We start from the raw sequence: 19252 nt of genomic DNA, 5'->3' as shown, positions 1-19252 counted from the left end.
GATCTGTGGAATTATAAGTAATGTATAAGAGAAGAGTGTGTCCTGTAATTATGAAGGACTAAGCTTGAGACGGGCTGGCACAAGATGGAGCCGAGATAACGCCTCGGCAAAAACGACGCAGTTACAGGTCTGTCTAATTAAATATCATGTTTTGTAGTCAGAAATGTACATGCGTGTACTGTTAAATTAATTTTTAGGGTGTGTAAAAATTAAGCGTATGGCAATGTTGAGGCGAATTGTCTATTATTTATGTCAGTGCGCGAAACTTTAAAATGTAATTAAATTTCTTTAGAAAAATGTAAAAGGTGAAGTTTTAAATATGTTAATGAAAATTAATGAAATAATATTCAGGCCGGTAGAAGTTACAATAATGATTATGATTAATAGCCGTCGTGAGCGTGATAAAGTCAAATATCAAATTATCTAATAATAATAATAATAATAATAATAATATTCACGTCGGGATAAAATTTAGATGATAAATTATGTGCTCAGCAGTTATATCATGTGAAATTTGCGGTTTATATCGAAATCCAGTGAAGTCTGATAAAGTTGGCATTTATTTTTGGGACACTTAAATTTTGTGACACCGTGTATTTGTGATACAGGAAATCACGGTATACTATTTTTCTCTTGAGGGCAGGAAAATTTAGAGAATTTAATTGTGAGATCATTATAAAGTTGTTTGATCATGGGATCACTTGTATTTACAAGTTTCAAGCAAGAAGAAAATGGATCGCAATAGAAATGAAATATTATGAGAACAGTTAGGAAGATGTTAAATGCAGAATAAGCCTGTATTTTAAGAGCGATATATAATGAACATAGGCTGAGAATAAGAAGCCCTGTTTTTCGACGGAGAAGAATTTTTGTGACATGGTATATGATAAGATGTAATATAACTGAGTCAGGTTGTGTAAGATGACGATATCCTGTAAGCAATGCAGGACAGTTGACGAATTTAAAGGTGGTCAAATACAGGTGACCGCTTTGTAACGCCTATTTTAAGTACAAGTTGATGTTCTCCTATGATTACTATTTTATGTGAGACCGTAAGTCTCGGCAAATAATTCCAAGTGACAGTTCTATTTGATAGCAGAAAAGTGTATTTTGTGATAACCGACATCACGAACAAAGTACATTCTGACGCACGGTCAAGGTGACATTTGATTATTGTAAACTGAATTCTATTCTGTATCTCTACGAGACGAAATTATCGCTGACTAGAAACATTGCGGGTGGGATAAATGAATTTTATTAGAATGATAGTTGAGCTTGAGTAGACTGATGAAAAGTTACTTACCGAACTCGATAGCTGCAGTCGTTTAAGTGCGGCCAGTATCCAGTATTCGGGAGATAGTAGGTTCGAACCCCACTGTTGGCAGCCCTGAAAATGGTTTTCCGTGGTTTCCCATTTTCACACCAGGCAAATTCTGGGACTGTACCTTATTTAAGGCCACGGCCGTTTCCTTCCCACTCCTAGCCCTTTCCTGTCCCATCGTCGCTGTAAGACCTGTCTGTGTCGGTGCGATGTAAAACAACTAGCAAAAGAAAAGAAAAGTTACTTCACTGGACAGTTTACGGTGATACATGTTTGGAACGTTGAGATGAAAGGCCGTTTGGAGCCTCACACTCAGGTTATGCCGTGATATCGTGATGGTAGTTAGTGTTTTCAGTGTGATTACGTAAAATTAAACGAGAGTTCAATTTCATTTATTTAGTGAACTTTACTGCATGTGTTGAGATTGTATTGAGGAATAGATTAAATTATTCGGACATGTTGTTTAATTTCGATTTCACGCTTTATTGTAAGAATGGTGCACAGTTATATTTCTAGGTTCGAGTTCATTCTGTGGCGAATTTCACTTGATTGTGTTAGAGTTTCAACGAGGATTAGATTTAAATATCCGGGATTATGTTTGAAGTTTCGATTTCGCCTGACAATATAAATGATGTGTAGATACCATAACGTTGGCTCAACGATAGGCTTACGATGCTGCGAGTAATGCATAATTTAAGGATAAGTAAACACTGTAATGTAAGCTCAACGACAGGATTAGGGCGTCGTATATATAGTTAAGTCATAAGTTAAGCATTTTTGCGAATCGACTTGAACGATGTTAGTGTTCGCAGTAGTGGATACAAACGTGAAAGTTATTAGCAGGTGCTATTCAGGCCATGTTTCGGCATAACTTTTACTAGACAGCAGGTGCTCCCATAATAGCGTTGCATCAGTAATGGTCTGAATTTAAGGGTTGTCCCACGTGAAAACCTAGCTAATGGAGACTGATCCTTACTGCTTAGCCACGCGTGCTCAAGTTCGATGAACTTTCGTTTTTCTATTCATTTTCCTTTATTGTTCGGATGTCCGGTATATTGTGCTAGTGCCATGTGTTCACACTTAGTTCATTTATGTAGAGTTTAACTACGAATGCGGTTTCGATTCGTCAGCTGTTAATATACAATTCATTTTCATTTTTCGTTATTCGCTTTATTTTATGTGAGACGTTGATCTACCTAGCACTTGTAGTTTAGTTTATTGAAACAAGTGTAGGTAGACAGATTTGTAATGGTAGTCGTAGTTATACAATAATTGGACAGATTTCCTGTTATGTGTTTTATATTGTGGACTTGTATTTTTACAAATTTAACGACGTAATTATTTTATAACCTGAAAGTTGGTTTAGTAAGAATATTTTCAAGAGACTTATCACTTTTCTGTAACTTCAGTGTTTGGCATTTCTTCTAAATGCATAATTAATTAATGTTTTCCTGCATTTCGCAGTTTTGTTCCTTCAGGACGACGTAATGTAAGATCCCGTCGGATCAAGGGTTGTTGGTTCCTTCTGAACATCTGTTTGGGGTGATGCATGTTTCAGCATCGGGGTTCTTCTGTAACTTAAGGGTGTCACCGGATGACAATACATTGTGGAATTTTATTTTTGATTGTGTCAGTTGCTGTTAACTTGTAATGAACACCATGCTTTCTAGTAATATTTCGCAACCTATCCAAAGCAACTGATAGTCGATTTGGTTCGATTAAGGGTCCATTCGTGGGATGTTCCAGTATCCGATAGGATAGTAGACTGATGGATAACCTTAACCACACAGATCGTGTGGATTAACTCTCAGCTATCGTTTGGATCAACGGTGCCCGATTTTCACATTTTTATTCTCGTTTCTGCTTTTTGCTGTCCACGAATTCTGTACTACGTTTTCATTCTCTGAAATATAATGTTAAACAATAATAAAAAGATAAGAATCACGTTATTCATTGTGACAGCGTTAAAACATGTAAAAATTTTAAGTAATTTTTTGGCTAATTTAATAAATATTTTCATCGTGATTTTATTGAATAAATATTTTGGTAAGCACATATTTGTTCCTTATTTCACGTAGATATGCTCTCTTCTGAAGCCTATCGTTTGGGCGATGTAATGACAGAAAAAACTCCGCGACGACCCCAAGATCTAAGAGTACGGTATTGCTCTACTGAAGCAGCCGAGGCAGACGACCAACGATGGAACGGTAAGTTCATGGGTTCAATATGGTGGATGGTTCATGCCAATAAACTTTCTTACTATATGGCAAGTGGCCAGGATTGCTGCTTTTTGTAATTGTTTGTGAGTGAGAGGGTGGATATTAATTGCGGCAATGCTCCTGTGTAGTATCTTTGGTATAATACCATTATATCCAATCACTACTGGAATAACGATGATATTGTTGAGTTTCCACATTGCTTTTATTTTTCTGCAGCCAGATCTGTGTACTTGGAAATCTTCTCTGAATGTGTTGATTTGAGGTTATGAGGATTAGGGCAGGCTATGTCAATTATGAAGCAGATTTTCTTGTTTTTATCTACAAAAGTTATTTCTGGTCTATTGCAGGTAATTGTTTTATTAGTGATGATACCTCTATCCCAGTAGGCTAAAGTTTGTAATTTTCACTTTCCAAGACTAATTGGGGTTTGTGCTTCCAATATGGTGTAGTACAATGTATTAGGTTATTTTGTCGGGCTAATTTATGGCGAATGATTTTTGCAATTTGGTCATGTCTGTACTTGTAGTCTGTATTTGCATTTAATCGACAACCTGAGGTTATGTGCTGAATAGCTTCTGGAGATATATTACATAGTCGGCACTGATCTGAATTGACAGATGGATCATGCAGTATTTTATGCTTTCTGTAGTTCCTTGTGGCAATGACTTGATATTGTATGGCGAACATGAAGCCCTCTGTTTCTGGGTATATATGTGAGTGTGTTTGCCACTCGTACAACGCTTGTTCGTGGTTTCCCATTTTCACACCAGGCAAATGCTGGGGCTGTACCTTAATTAAGGTCACGGCCGCTTCCTTCCAACTCCTAAGCCTTTCCTATCCTATCGTCGCCATAAGACCTATCTGTGTCGGTGCGACGTAAAGCCCTTAGCAAAAAAAAAAACAACGCTTGTTTGTCGATATGTGGCTGATCTAACTCATTTGGATACCGTCCATGAAGATGATTCTTTTTCCTTGTGTAGATTGAAATTGTAAGTGAAGCCGGGGTGCTTAGATTGAGGGGCGTAAAGCCGTATCTGCTACAACTATGGCACTATGTAGGACAGAGGTTTCTGGTTTATGCTTGAAGTAGCACTTTAATGATGCAATTTTTTCATGGTTATTATTATTATTGTTATTATTATTATTATTATTATTATTATTATTATTATTATTATTATTATTATTATTATTATTATTATTATTATTATTATTATTATTATGCGGTATGGTTTTGTGTACTGTAGCTACGTTGAAGTTGCTGAATCATGGGAAAGAGCTGATTGTGAGGACCTAGCAAGTGGTTCTGAGAGTAGAGATATCAGCTGCGATCGAATAGGGGCATCTAGGACATACTTTGAGATCTGTCCCACCTTCTTCTCACGTAGTTAGAACTACACAATTCCCTGGTAGTCCCTAAACTATTAGAATTAAAGTGTTCTCGATGGGGACGATGTCTAACTGTGGCCAGCACTTTGCCTCACAGGGATTTTCCGACCAGTCTCACAGTGGACGGAGGAAATTTTATATGATTCTAGTAAGATATAGCAGATATCCTGGATTCAGGATGTCAAATGGGCTGTATTGCGATTGACCTATCTAAGGCATTTGATAGGGTAGATCATGGTAGACTGGGCGAGTTGGCCATGCGGTTATTGTCGCGCAGCTGTGAGCTTGCATCCGGGAGATAGTGGGTTCGAACCCCACTGTCGTCAGCCCTGAAGATGGTTTTCCGTGGTTTCCCACATTCAACCAGGCAAATGCTGTGGCTGTACCTTAATTAAGGCCATAGCCGCTTCTTTCTCAGTCCTAGGCCTTTCTTATCCCATCGTCGCCATAATACCTATCTGTGTCGGTGCGACGTAAAGCAAATAGCAATAATAATAATAATAATAATAATAATAATAATAATAATAATAATAATAATAATAATAATAATAATAATGGTAGACTACTGGCAAAAGTGAGTGCAGTTGGACTAGACCACGGTGGTGGACTAGACTAAGGAGTGACTGAATGGGTGGCTATATTTCTAGAAAATTGAACTCACAAAGAATTACAGTAGAATACGCGAAACTTTATCTGACCCTGTAATAATTAAGAGGGGCATTTCTCAAGACAGTATTATTAGACCTTTGTGTTTCCTTATAGACATAATGAAGTAGAATCAAAGATAAGGCTTTTTGCAGATAATGTTATTCTGTATAGAGTAATAAATAAGTTACAATATTGTGAGCAACTGCAAAATGACCTCGACAGTGTTGTGAGATGGACGGTAGGCAGTGGTATGATCATAAATTGGGTTAAAAGCCAGGTTGTGAGTTTCACAAATAGGAAAAGTCCACTTAGTTTTAATTACTGCGTTTTTGGGGTAAAAGTTGCTTTTGGTGATCGTTGTAAGTACCTAGGTGTTAATATAAGAAAAGATCTTAATTGGGTTGATCACATAAATGGGATTGTAAATAAAGGGTACAGATCTCTGCGCATGGTTATGGGGGTATTTAGGGTTATAGTAAGGATGTAAAGCAGAAGGCATATGAGTCTCTGGTAAGAGCCCAGCTAGAGTATGGTTCAAGTGTATGGGACCCTCACCAGGATTACTTGATTCAAGACCTGGAAAAAATCCAGAGTAAAGCAGCTCGACTTGTTCTGGGTGATTTACGAAAAAAGAGTAGCGTTACAAAAATGTTGCAAAGTTTGGGCTGGGAAGACTTTGGAGAAAGGAGACGAGCTGCTCGGCTAAATGGTATGTTCCGAGTTGTCAGTGGAGAGATGGCGTGGAATGACGTCAGTAGACGAATAAGTTTGAATGGTGTCTTTAAAAGTAGGAAAGCTCACAATATGAAGAAAAAGCTGGAATTCAAGAGGACAAATTGGGGCATATATTCGTTTATAGGAAGGGGAGTTATGGATTGGAATAAATTACCAAGGGAGATGTTCAATAAATTTCTTTGCAATCATTTAAGAAAAGGCTAGGAACATAATAAATAGGGACTGCCCTAAATGTAGATCAGTAGTGATTGCTTGCTTGCTTGCTTGCTTGCTTGCTTGCTTGCTTGATTGATTGATTGATTGATTGATTGATTGATTCATTCATTCATTCATTCATTCATTCATTCATTCATTCATTCATTGATTTGAAGATTTGATCACATACGTCCCAGAAAGCTATGAGTATAATGAAGATGCATGTTTGTTGTTGTTGTTATTATTATTATTATTATTATTATTATTATTTTCTTTCTGTTTTCTTTTCTGTTTCTGGCGCGCTCTACTGAAACAAGCTTAGGAAATCCACGCGGTAACAATGGCACAAATATGGAATTTGACTGGGTCTTGTTCGTCCCAGTTTCTTGTGTAACTTTTGGCGGAACATAACATGTACCGGTACGTGGCTACTAAGGGCCCAATTATAACTTAACATTCCTTGTTGTGCCCACTTCCTGCAATTGGAAGGCATGGGGAATGTTTTATTAGATTATATAGCATCTACACGTGTCCATTCAATCCTTTGATTGCCCGCCGTATGTGCAGGTTGCTATGTAGTATATCATTCTGTGTATCGTTAATATTTATATGGGCTTTCCGTGATTTACAGAGGGATAAGAAGTGTCTGGGTTGAATGGTTGGACAAGAAATTCACTAGAGCAGAACTTAACGCAACAAATTTGGAAATTTTCTTTCCTTTTGTTAAAATCGAGAGATAGAAAATCTGAATGAATACCCTACAAATGTAACAGGTTATTAACCCTAACAGTAACACGTCTATAAATATCGCTTTAGTTACACCACACGTTTCGAAGACGTGTCCTTCAAAGCCTATTATTTAAAGTTACATTAAAGTTACCAGATGGAATGAACAAGGAGTAGAGGTGGTGGAGGGGATAACTCTCCCCTCCTTAAGAGGAATAGATGGCATTCATTCGCACAACACGTCAGAAAAACGTATGGTATTACTGTTAGGGTTAATGAGGTCGTCAGCTCAAACGATAACAGGGACTTAGAAGTCCGAAAATCAGGTCCAAAACTTTAGGTGTTTATCAATTTGTTAATTTACTTAGATAAGAGAATTATTGTCCTTGACAGGTACAACTATTTTATAAGAGTAGGATTTGCTCCAAGAAGTTACATTACTCAGGAGTCGGAGGTCCAAATATACCATAGTCTAGCCTCGCAGAGACATCAATTTCTTATGGCGCACTAAAATTCCACCAGACATCCTATCGGTTGGCCTCACATTAAAGTACTCATACACAATTGCTCCGATGTGGGCTTACCTCTTTCTCAGCAGTTACATTAGTCACTGTTCCCAAAGGGAACTAACACAAGGGAATATTTACACTCTGAAATAAGTAAATTGGGGCATAATTGCCCATACTACGTGGCCTTAATGGTACAAAGAAAAAGTTGTATATATCCGGCCATAAACAAAAGGAAAGGAGGGGAAACACACCAGCACTCCTTATATAAATTGCTATCTCACTAAATGGGTTTACAGGCCGAAGATACATAGGCTAATCCTATACTACAACGGGGTGACTAAAGTATAAGACAAGATTTACCAAATTTAGACGTTGAAAGATTTAGTCACCCAATTCCAAGTTGAATGGGAAACAACAGAAGGTCATCACTCTTTGTTCCCTTACAATACGAATTTCCCAGTAGGGAATAGAACCAGACCCCTTGCCGAAAATTCTGCATTAAAACCACCAGTTTACAAAATTGCATTAAAAGAAAAGAGTTTGAAACCTTCCCCTGAAACTATCTGCAGGAGCTAACTCATGTCTAGGTAAATTCTGCCATTACCTTTTGCCGCTGGATCTTCCTTACGCCGGGCTCGCCCCTGCCTCCCTTAGGTCACATCACACTCCCAAACACTAGAGAAATTCAGACAAGACGGCCCTAAAGTGCCCTGCTTTTATAGTACCATAAGGGGAAGATTCCAGAACTCTTTGCTGATAGGCTGGATTCCTGTACACACCCCCAGTTTTAACTGATTAGAGGAAATATATCCAAGTATCTGATAGGTTGACTACAATTGGGCAGGAACCAACTGAAGTGTTGTCAACTTCGGTACATAAACAAAACGATCTTCAGAAACAAAGGTTTGCAAACTGCAAAAATAAATATTACTCTATCCAGTAGTTAATCTTTAGTCCAGAAGAGGGAGCAACTAAATCGATGGCAGAGACATCAAACTGTAGAAGACGAAGGTTTCTGGGAGTTCACAAGTTCAAGTCTATTGTCATAGATGGCCTTAGAGGAGGCACGCAATTTAACTAGCCGGGGAAGGTGTACCCCTGGAACAATAAGAAGAAGAAGAAGAAGAAGAAAATAGGTTGAAACCTTCCCCTCAAACTATCCGCAGGAGCTATATTATTATTAGACTATTATTATTATTATTATTATTATTATGATTATTATTATTATTATTATTATTCGTCTCGGGTAAATATTGGAACTTTGGTCTCAAAATTCCCTAGCTCGATGTTCCTGGTTTTGTCGAATATGTAATTATTCTATCTGACATGAAGCCTGAAACGAAGTACTGATTAGAAGCAACTGAGTAAAGGTGGCTTTAAATTAAAGATTCTCACCCATCTTCGACGTGGTTCTCAACTTTACCTCCGGGTTTATGCCTGGATGGTTCCTAGGAATCAATGGGGGTGAGCCTCGCGCAGCTGGGGTACTGTGGTTGAAATTTTCGACCCATTTTGTCCTTAATTTAATTTTTACGTGGGGCTCGTAGAGCGTTGACTTTTGGTAGTTTTTTGGTATTGTGGTGGGAGTGGGTTAAAGATTGATTGAGATTGATTGACCTGATTTAGGTAGTGAGTAGGTTTTGGTTTACTTGGTAGTATTGGCCGTTTTTGACGAGGTTCGAGCGTACGACCTTGGTATCGGAGGTTGGATTATCTGGATTCGATGGGACATGCAGTATTTAGGGAGAAAGGGCTGGGGGTTGTGGGGAGGGGATGCAAGGTTATCCTGGCTTGTGGCGAGATTTTTCTTGGCTGCCAGTCGGTCAGATACTCAGTCCACCAAGCGATACTAGCGTTGGGATGTGGCTGGTTTTCGGACTGACTGTTGGGGTGGGGGTGTTCGGATAGGACTTGTGCTAACTTGGTTTGTGGAGGGAGTGGTAAACTTGGTTAGTAATTCGGAATGGCGAGGAAGAGAGAGCGAACTGTATAAAGAATAGTATGCCACTTTTCATCATTATTGTACGGTATTTGCAATGTAATCATTATGCTATACTACCGGCAGTGGTTGGTTACTAAGAACTATTGGAAAAAAATAAATTGAAAAAGAAAGACTGGTATTTGTGACTTTTATTGACCTGGAAAAGGCTTTAGACAGAGTTCAATGGGAGAAATTGATGGGCATACTGAAGAAGAATGGAGTAGACTGGAAAGAAAGAAGGCTAATTAAGAACCTTTACACAAACCAAACTGTCCAAATCAGAATAGAACATGAACTGTCAGAAGGGAGCTAAATTGGCAGAGGGGTGAGGCAAGGCTCTTGTCTTTCACCAACGCTGTTTAATATATACTTGAATGAATGAATTGCAAATTGTTTTCAAGGAAAACAAGGTGTGTCAGTTGGAGGAAGAATAATTTAATGTATTCGATTTGCAGATGACATGGTGGTTCTAGCAGAAACTGAGAAAATGATGAATGCTATGTCGGAAAAATTGAACAGATCCTGTAAGAAGTTACGCATGAAAATTAATAGGAAAAAGACCAAGGCAATGATCATGGGGCCAAAGAAGGATTCAACAACTAATATAATACTTTCGGGGGAGGAGATCGAACAGGTGTCTAAATTCAAATATTTGGGAAGCATAATCAGAAGTGACCTTTATTGCTTGGACGAAGTGACGACTAGAATTGCAATGGCCAAGGAAGCATTTATGAAACAAAAGATACTGTTGAGTGGGCCTCAAAATAGGGACCTTAAGAAGAGGTTAGTGAAGTGCTTTGTGTGGAGTGTGGCGCTTTATGGGGCTGAGACTTGGACGTTGAGAAAAGAGAAAGAAAGAAGACTAGAAGCATTTGAAATGTGGATCTGGCGGAACATGGAGAAAGTCAGCTGGCAGGAAAGAGTAATGAGGAAGTATTAGAAAAAGTGACTGAAGGAGGGAGAACGATATTGGAAATCATTCAAAGACGGAGGAAAAATTGGTTAGGTCACTGCTTGCGACTAAATTATTTAATAACTGGAGCATTAGAAGGGAAGATACAAGGGAAACTGAAGGCAGGAAGGAAGAGGTATCAGTTAGTGGACAGTGTAAAGGTGAATAGAAGGTATTGGAAGACAAAGAGAATGGCTGAAGACAGAACACCGTGGAGAATTCATGCGAACGACCTGCCGGTAGGCAGACCACCAGTGATGATGATGATGACCTTCAGTGGAAATATTATGTATGTGTTCTGTTAATCTTGTGTGAAGCTCTGTGCAACTGCGTTACAATTACTGCATTACGCTATTTGTAATGGGATATTTTAAGGGGCCGTTAAGGTACCTATCTTCCATATGGCCTAACGATTTCTAAAATCAATTTTATCAGAAATTATTTCACCATTTTCTCTGAAATTTTGTCGAGTTACTAAACATATAAGATTGTTAATAAAAATGAATTTTGGTTCGAATTATCACAGGGCGACCAACTTACAGCTTCTGAATTTTGCCAATCTTTGATACTGTATTAGTTAAGGTATATTTACTAGAAACGTGCTGGAATGTGAACACTGAAGCTTCCTAGTTTTAAAGAGGAATGCCTGTGGCATGATCACACGGGAGCATGAGTGATTTGTATTTTGTCACAAATTCACGAGAAGAAGCTCTTAATACTAGTTATATTCGCGTTTTTGTCCAGGTACTGAGAAGAAAAATATCCGCCTACTTCTTTGCCCACGTATCCGGCGAAGCACCAGAGTAAACGTAGAAGGTGGAGACAATTAGTATGGAGGAACTCTTTATCTCTGACCATCACTACATCACACCAAGTCTCTGTCCTCTTCAAAGGTACCAATTGCAGACTTGTTATTCGTGTATCAGTACCTTGAGTTGACCCCTCATTCCAACGGTGAACTCGGACCCACCCCATAAATAAACACGTGATTGGAGGCTATCATTATTGCGCTGATGGGCGGGCATGTCACCTTGCGCGCTATTGGACCAGACTGGATAACATCATTTCTTTATAAGAGAGGGATTAATTACATGTATAAAGACAAAGTCACCTCCTTACAGGCCATGTAGGCCTTTGGAGGAGTGGAAGGTAAAGGCTTCCACCATTGTTAACCGCGGCACGTGATGGGGTAGAGTGGTTAGCTCTACGCCCGGCCGCCATTGCCCCCAGGAATTAACCTGGTACTCATTTTTGGTGTAGGCTGAGTGAACCTCAGGGCCATATGCACCACCGGAAGCGGAAATCTCGTTTCTTAAATTTTACGACTTCCTGATGGTGATTCGAACCAAGCACGCCTTTACCGCCTCGGCCTGGCAACCCCTAATTACATGTATAAGCTCCCAAAATAGTTCGGTGCGTTGGCTGAATAGTCAGAGTAGCTGTTCAGGAGGTCCTGGCTTCGATTCACGGCCAGATTGCGGAACTTAGTGCCGTCTGGTTAATTCTTCTGGCTTGGGAATAACTACTTGTGTACAATCGATACGCTCGTTGTCGGACATACGTTACTGTGACGATTAATTCTTTCGATTGTGATTTCCCTTTTAGCACTAGTGTATTGTCCGCCTACGTAGTGTAACAGTAGCTGCCGTCCTCGTGGCACGAGTTCGATTCCCGGTACTGCCAGAAATTTAAGAATGCCAGGATGGCTGGTGTGTGGTTACAATAGTACATGCAGCTCATCTCTATTGGGGGTTTGCCTGAAAAGAGCTGTACCACCTCGGAACGAGGAATCGAGGTTACTAGTGCATATAGGATCCGTATTATTCTACTAATTCTGCATTTCCTTCATAGAATTCCCTTCTCCAAAACATGTGGTATAGTTCATATCTATGCCTTTGCTGGCAGGACCTAGTGTTTACAGTGCACTATGTCTTCTGGTATGGGCTAGAGCAATATTGTTACTTTCATTGATCTGTCTCAGCTTTATCCTTGGCTTTGACAAAATGAAAGTGACTGAGGTATGAGTGATTCTAGTAATGCCATTGCTTATGCAGCCAGTCCCTGTTATGAATGGTGTGAAAATGATGCTCATAGGGTCAGTTGGTGCATGCATTTCAGTGGGCTTGGCAGACTGATATGTAATAGCAACTTCTGACTCGGTGAGGAAAGCAACGGGAAACTACCTCACTCCTCATTTCCCTAGTATGCCTCTTCAGTGATGCCTAGGCCATCTATGACAGCTGTTGGCGGAACTGTTGAGGATCCAACCAGCCTTCGGGCTGAGGACTAAGCAAACAAAAGTTCATATCTTTGACAAGTGGAAGATTTACCACAACATTTTATTGGAATTTCTGTAAATTTTTACCCCCACTCAAAGCTCTTTTGTACTCGCTTGGGAAAAACAGTTCTCCACCGGGTGAAAAATGCTTATTTATGCCAATTTACGTCCGAGCCTCAATTCTGAACACCTCTTTTCCGTATCTCGGCGCCGTCGATGAAGTTTGAGTATTTTTTGTTCTTCTGGGGATCTTTTGGGGGTGGACCAATAAAGTTGTCTCGTGCAATGTTTTAAGTTTCTAGGGTGCCCTGAAGTATTTCACTACTTCGTACGTAATTGAGTCAGGTCGGTACACTTCGAATTTCATTTACCAGTGTACTCTAGACAGGTACATCACATTAAAATTAATGTCGCTGACGTATCGTAACTAATAACATTGGCACACTAATGGTGTGTACTAAAACTTCATCTTCGTCTTATTATTATTATTATTATTATTATTATTATTATTATTATTATTATTATTATTATTATTATTATTATTATTATTATTATTATATAGGATCATTTCAACCTCCTATGGGTTACGATTACATAACTTCCTTGATTGTTGATGTTCTTCCTTTTCACGCCAATACTCCTTCATTCTCTGGCTCGCTTTTGCTCGTTCCTCACCCTTCTTGTTCTCCTGGGTTTCTCTACGAACAGATCAGTCACATCCGCAGTTTTGCTTCTGAACACTGTTCTGTTTGTTATGTCTCCCTCTTCAATGCCACATTTTTTAAGATCCTGAGGAACTTCCTTCAGCCATGGTACTGGGGTCTTTCTATTTTCCTGGAAGATGAGGACATTATTTGCTAGGCGTTCTGGTCCCATTCTTCACAGGTGTCCATAGAAAGACTGTCGCCTTTTTCCTATCGAGGTTGAAATGTTTTCGCATTTTCCATATAGGTCTTGATTTGATCTCAAATGGAAGGTAAACTAATTTTTGTTGCTTTCTTCTTCTTCTTCTTCTTCTTCTTCTTCTTCCGACGATAGGACTGGAAAGGCCTAGGAATGCGAAGGAAGCGGCTGTGACCTAGCATTTGCCTGGTGTGAAAATGGTAAGGTAAGGGTTATTCTGCCCGAAGGCAGGTCCGAACCTCCGCAGAGGTGTTCCTGAGCCGGAGTTTACGTGCGGTAGTGTGACCAGTTCCTTTCCGCTCCTCCGTTCCCTTACTCCCAACCAACAGCGCGTGGCAACCCATCCAACTCCTGACCACGCCCAGTGTTGCTTAACTTCGGAGATTTCACGGGATCAGGTGTTTCAACACGGCTACGGCCGTTGGTGGTGTGTGAAAATGGGAAACCACGGAAAACCATCTGCAGGGCTGCCACCAGTGGAGTTCGAACCCACTATCTCCCGGATGCGAGCTCACAGCTGCGCGCCCCTAACCGCACGGCCAACTCGCCCGGTACGCTCTTTTAACATGGATATGTTTTCGAGCTGGGGTTCTATCTGGAATTAGCGTAGATAGTTTTGCGTCACCGTCGTCACCGTAGTAACCAGCCATCTTATGTTCGAGGTCATTTTCTTCCTCGCGTTTTTACCGTGTGCCAGAACGCTACAGCAGGTACAAATGGCACCCCGTGAACGAGTTCCCACTGTCTTTGACTGGCGTTTCGTCTAGGTCGCAGCAAAGCCCATTACACACGGTAACGTCAGCGTAGGCAGCAGAATTTTTCTCATATTACGTAGCTTGCGTATATTTATGGCTATTAAATTTTGTACCAAACCTACGACCATTTTGTTGGACGTACAGTAGATGTTGATGCTACATATTTCTTTTTATTTATCGAACTCTTTATCTCCCCTGGGGGTGGAGTGAAAGGATGCACTTTCTGTACCCCCTTGCATGCCGTAAGAGTCGACTATGTAGGAGAAAGTAAATAAAAAAAATCTGTGCTTGTTCTCTCGTCCTAAAAGTCCAAAAACTTACCCATGATTCTGTGCTTATCCGTGAAGCGGAGAAATTAACTTTCTTCCTCATCCTTGTGGTGCCGTGGTTGAAAACTGCGTCAGACAAGTGAGTTCACCTCTAGTTTTCGGCCGGTTGCCCTTCCTGACGTCAACACCATGTGAAGGAATTTGTTCGCTAGTTCGCCTTTCTGTTGTGGTTGGCTGTTTCTTGGGATAAACACAAACACCCAGTCGCCAAGTCAGAGCAATTAATAGGATGCAATTAAAACCTCCGAACCGGCTGGGAATTGAACCGGGACCCTCTGAATCGGCACAGAACCAGCTAAAAATCCGGTCTTCTGTAAAAAGAACAATAAATGTACAGTACATAATAAAAATAATAAAAATAATAATAACATGAGTTGTAGTAATCCCTTATACTGGCATGTAAATGAACTCCCGCGAGACTAAATTCTGACACCTCGGCATCAGTGAGACGTAAATCAAATAATATTATTCTTTATTATTAGTAAACTGTGGTACAGAATCTTTATTTATGCTTGGCAGGGACTTTATCGCTTGAACTTGGCCGCCGATGACAGGCCGCTACCGGCCGCTGGCGCGCGCGGTTTCCGGCACTTCCTGCAGTTGCTGAGAGCTGAGCTCAGAGATAGTACGGTGTTCAATGAAGCTACTGCATACTGTATATCGTATTGTATAGTGTTTTATTGTGATTGTGTGTAGTGCTGTAATGTATGTGAAATATTCGTTACGTGAACGTGTATATCTGCACAATACTTACATTAAGTGCAGAAAATCGTACGCTGGGACAAGATAAAAGTTTCGAGCGAAATTTCCAGGGAGACCCATTCCTATCAATCGGACAATAAAACAACTAGCCAGGAGATTCAAACCTACAGGTTCAGTAAACTATAAAAATAGACGTAAAGGTCGTTATCTCCTTACTGCAGCGAGTTTGGCACGAGGATCATTAGTAAAAATCTGTGGCCACCTCGTAGCCCAAATTTAACGGCATTTGATTTTTATTTGTGGGGATTGTTACAAAATGTAGTTTATGGGAACAACCCTCACACACTCGATGAACTTAAAGACAATGTAAGAGTTGCAATTGCAACCATCAGTGCTGAAGAACTTGGTAGAGTAACCGAAAACTTCATTAGGAGATGTTGATTATTTTGGCAGCGCATGGGGAACATTTTCAGCATAAACTATAAACATGGTGAGTAAAATGCATGATAATGATTTTGAGCACCGTATTCCGCCGTACATACGCACGCGCGGTAGCCGGCAACTGAACCGTCACTGGCGGCCAAGGTCGAGCGAGAAAGTCCCTGCCAAGCATAAATAAAGACCCTGTATGAGTTGGTTTCTTTTTAGCACATGACTTTTAGTGCCGGCAGTGTCCGACACCATGGCCGACTCATTGGCTGAATGGTCAGCGTTGAGGACTTTTTTTCAGAAGGTCCCGGGTCCGTTTCCCTGCCGGGTCGGGGATTTTGATCGTGTTTGATTATTTCTTCTGGCTCGGGGACTGGGGGTTTGCGTTTGTTCCTACACTTTCCTCTTCATATTCAAACAAGACACTACACTATTAACCACCACAGAAACACGCAATACCGATTACATCCTTCCATATAAGGTTGGCGTCAGGAAGGCCATCCGCCGTAAAACAGGGTCAAATCCCCATGTGCAACACAGTTTGCGACCCGTGACCCCACATGGCCTTCGTTCCAAGGGGTCCCAGGTTCGATTCTCATCTGAGCTGGGGATTGTTACCTTCAATGCCTAATTCCGTTGGCTCGGGAACTGGGTGTGTGCGCCGTCTTCAGCTTCAGAATTCATCATAGGTAGGGTCTCCTCCCCCACCTACGTGCATGCCGCCTATAAGGCATAAACTCCGAAGACCTTCCCCAGGCCTCTCCGGAGACAACACTCAAAATAAAAATAAAAACAAGTGTCAGGAGTGTCCGAAGACATGTTCGGTTTACCAGTCTATATGTGCTTTTCCCAGCACTCCCCATTGGGGGTTGAGCATGTAACGCTGTGTGAGTGTGTGGGTGAAATTTTACTGGCTTCGAATGGGAAGGAAGCGGTCGTGGCCTTGAGAAAAAATGCCATTCCTGCATTTGCGTGTAGTTGAAGTGGGAAAGCACAGAAAACCATTTCGAGGATGGCTGAAGGGGGATTCTAATCCACCTGTCTGCTGAGTGCAGAGCTATCAACCATAATTTAGCTGTGCTGCAATGCTTTGAGCTAACCTGTTCTTTGCCTGAGTTGTTATAACATAAAGACGGACACTATGCTATATCCTTTCTCCTATGATGGTAGTAAAGCATGTACCGGGAGGTACACCCCAACGCCGCGCATTCAAATTCAGCGCCTAAAATAACTCCTCTATTGGTAAAACAGTGAAACCGGAACTACACCAACTTAGAACTTTACTCAGAAGATGTCACCACAAAAATATTGAGTAATTTTGTTATTGTGCAGTTGCCTAACCTGAATGAATTTCTACTTGTTTTGTTCGACATTCATCAAGAAGTTTGGAGATTTTTTCACAGAGGACACCACTAAAAACTATGATCATGCACCCTGGTGCGAGTTGTAAGAAGTTATAATTCAAAGAAGTTTTGTATTCATAAGTTTTTTTTTTTACGGATTGAAGTTCATTTATTTTTAGGTTGGCAATATTTCCTTTTATTTCCGCCAGTTTTGAATCTAGCCAATTCCTAATTTCTGTAATTAATTTTCCACATCACCGGCTTCTTCTTCGATTCTGAGTGCAACTTTGAAATTAACCAATAAACTTGGGAGGGTGTGGCTAGTTTAATCTTGAATGGTCTCGAACCTTCCCTGAGGGTTTATAAACTGCGAATTTTCACGTTTCTTGGCCATTTGATCGTGATCTTACCGAGTGTGTGTGTCAAAGCAGGAGGCGGGCGGCTTTTTGGTCGGCAGCTAGAACTGCTACCAGGTATGGCCACATAATTCCATCCTTCTTGTAGTAGCTACCTCCGCAGTTTAACCCGAGAGAAAGGTCCGAATCGTTAACTATGTAACCTTCTTTTCTAAAAATGTAACTTTCTGCCGACAAATGTAAAAACATAAATTTTTAACTGTAAATCGGGGATAGAGAGTGATGTACCCCCTCGAGCTCCCCTTCATCTTCGTTTGAGGTGACTACGTTTTGTAGCTGTTTTCTCTTCCTTTCCGTAATGCATTAATTTATCCTTATACGAGTCACCTCAGTAGTTTGGGAATAGCCCCTGTTTCATTGCTTAGTGCCCTTTAGGTTTTAAATGTTCATATCTATTAGTGCAAGTATTCGCCTCCATTCATTTTGTGTTCGGGCTATTAATTTAACCTGTTATTCTTATCCCACGAAGGCCCGGTAGGTTGGGTATTTAATGACCCTGTAAAAATAAGTTCCATTTGTAAATAGTGCCTTGAGAGGCCTGTAATTGTAAGATGAGGTTGCCTCGTGTAGGCTGGGAAACTGAGAGCCTGTTCGCTCTTTTTTTCCGAAGTTTTGTAAGATTTATGAATGCCTCTTGAAGGCTAGATGTTGTAATTTGCGGAGCAACTGCTCTTTGAATTAGGGAATTTCTGCCCTTGTATAAATGTGTGCTCTTTTTTAAATTTGAGCTAGGAGCTCAGGAAATGTAAAGCGAGGGCTTGAAGCCCAGGATTTGTTAAGACCACTAATCTTGTCTTTTCCTAGACTTGTTTATGATTATCACTGTACGTGATGTTTCATTTCTTATGATGAAAAATTGTTAAGTTTGAAATTCTGAAAATATGACCTTCAGTTGAAGTTTTAAATTAAATTTGATTTTGTAGTTAGACCCATTCCAGCCCGCACCTTCTTTAACCTCTTTCTGCTCCACGGGCAACACCGTAACAATGCATATAAGTGAAATCGAACGATGGAGTAACGAAGTTTGCAGTTGTGATCAACGGTATATGAAATAAATTATTTCTCAGATGGAATCTTATTTAAATCGATCTGCTTTCAGACCAACTTTGCCGTGGAGGAGTGAAAGCTGGGTGGACTCAGGATATCTTATATTCATAAGTTGGAAGTGACATTTATGAAGATAGCGAGATTACTTGTACAAGCAGGTGCTCGGAATGAGAAGATTTAATGTCAAATTAGAAATTAATTCGATGGGTAAAGATTTGAACGTTAATTGGCTTCGATGGTCGGATCGTATGAGACGGATGAAGGAGGATAGGTAATCTAGGAGATTATGGCTTCGACATTTAAAGGCAGCGGAAACAGTGACAAACCAAGACGATCATGGTTACTCTGAGATTTAATTACTTCGTCATTGCGCCTGAA

This window comes from Anabrus simplex, chromosome 1 (genome assembly GCF_040414725.1).
Source record: "Anabrus simplex isolate iqAnaSimp1 chromosome 1, ASM4041472v1, whole genome shotgun sequence".
Classification (NCBI taxonomy): Eukaryota; Metazoa; Arthropoda; class Insecta; order Orthoptera; family Tettigoniidae; genus Anabrus; species Anabrus simplex.
The sequence above is the reverse complement of the archived record's forward strand: the minus strand, read 5'-3'. Positions refer to the sequence as shown.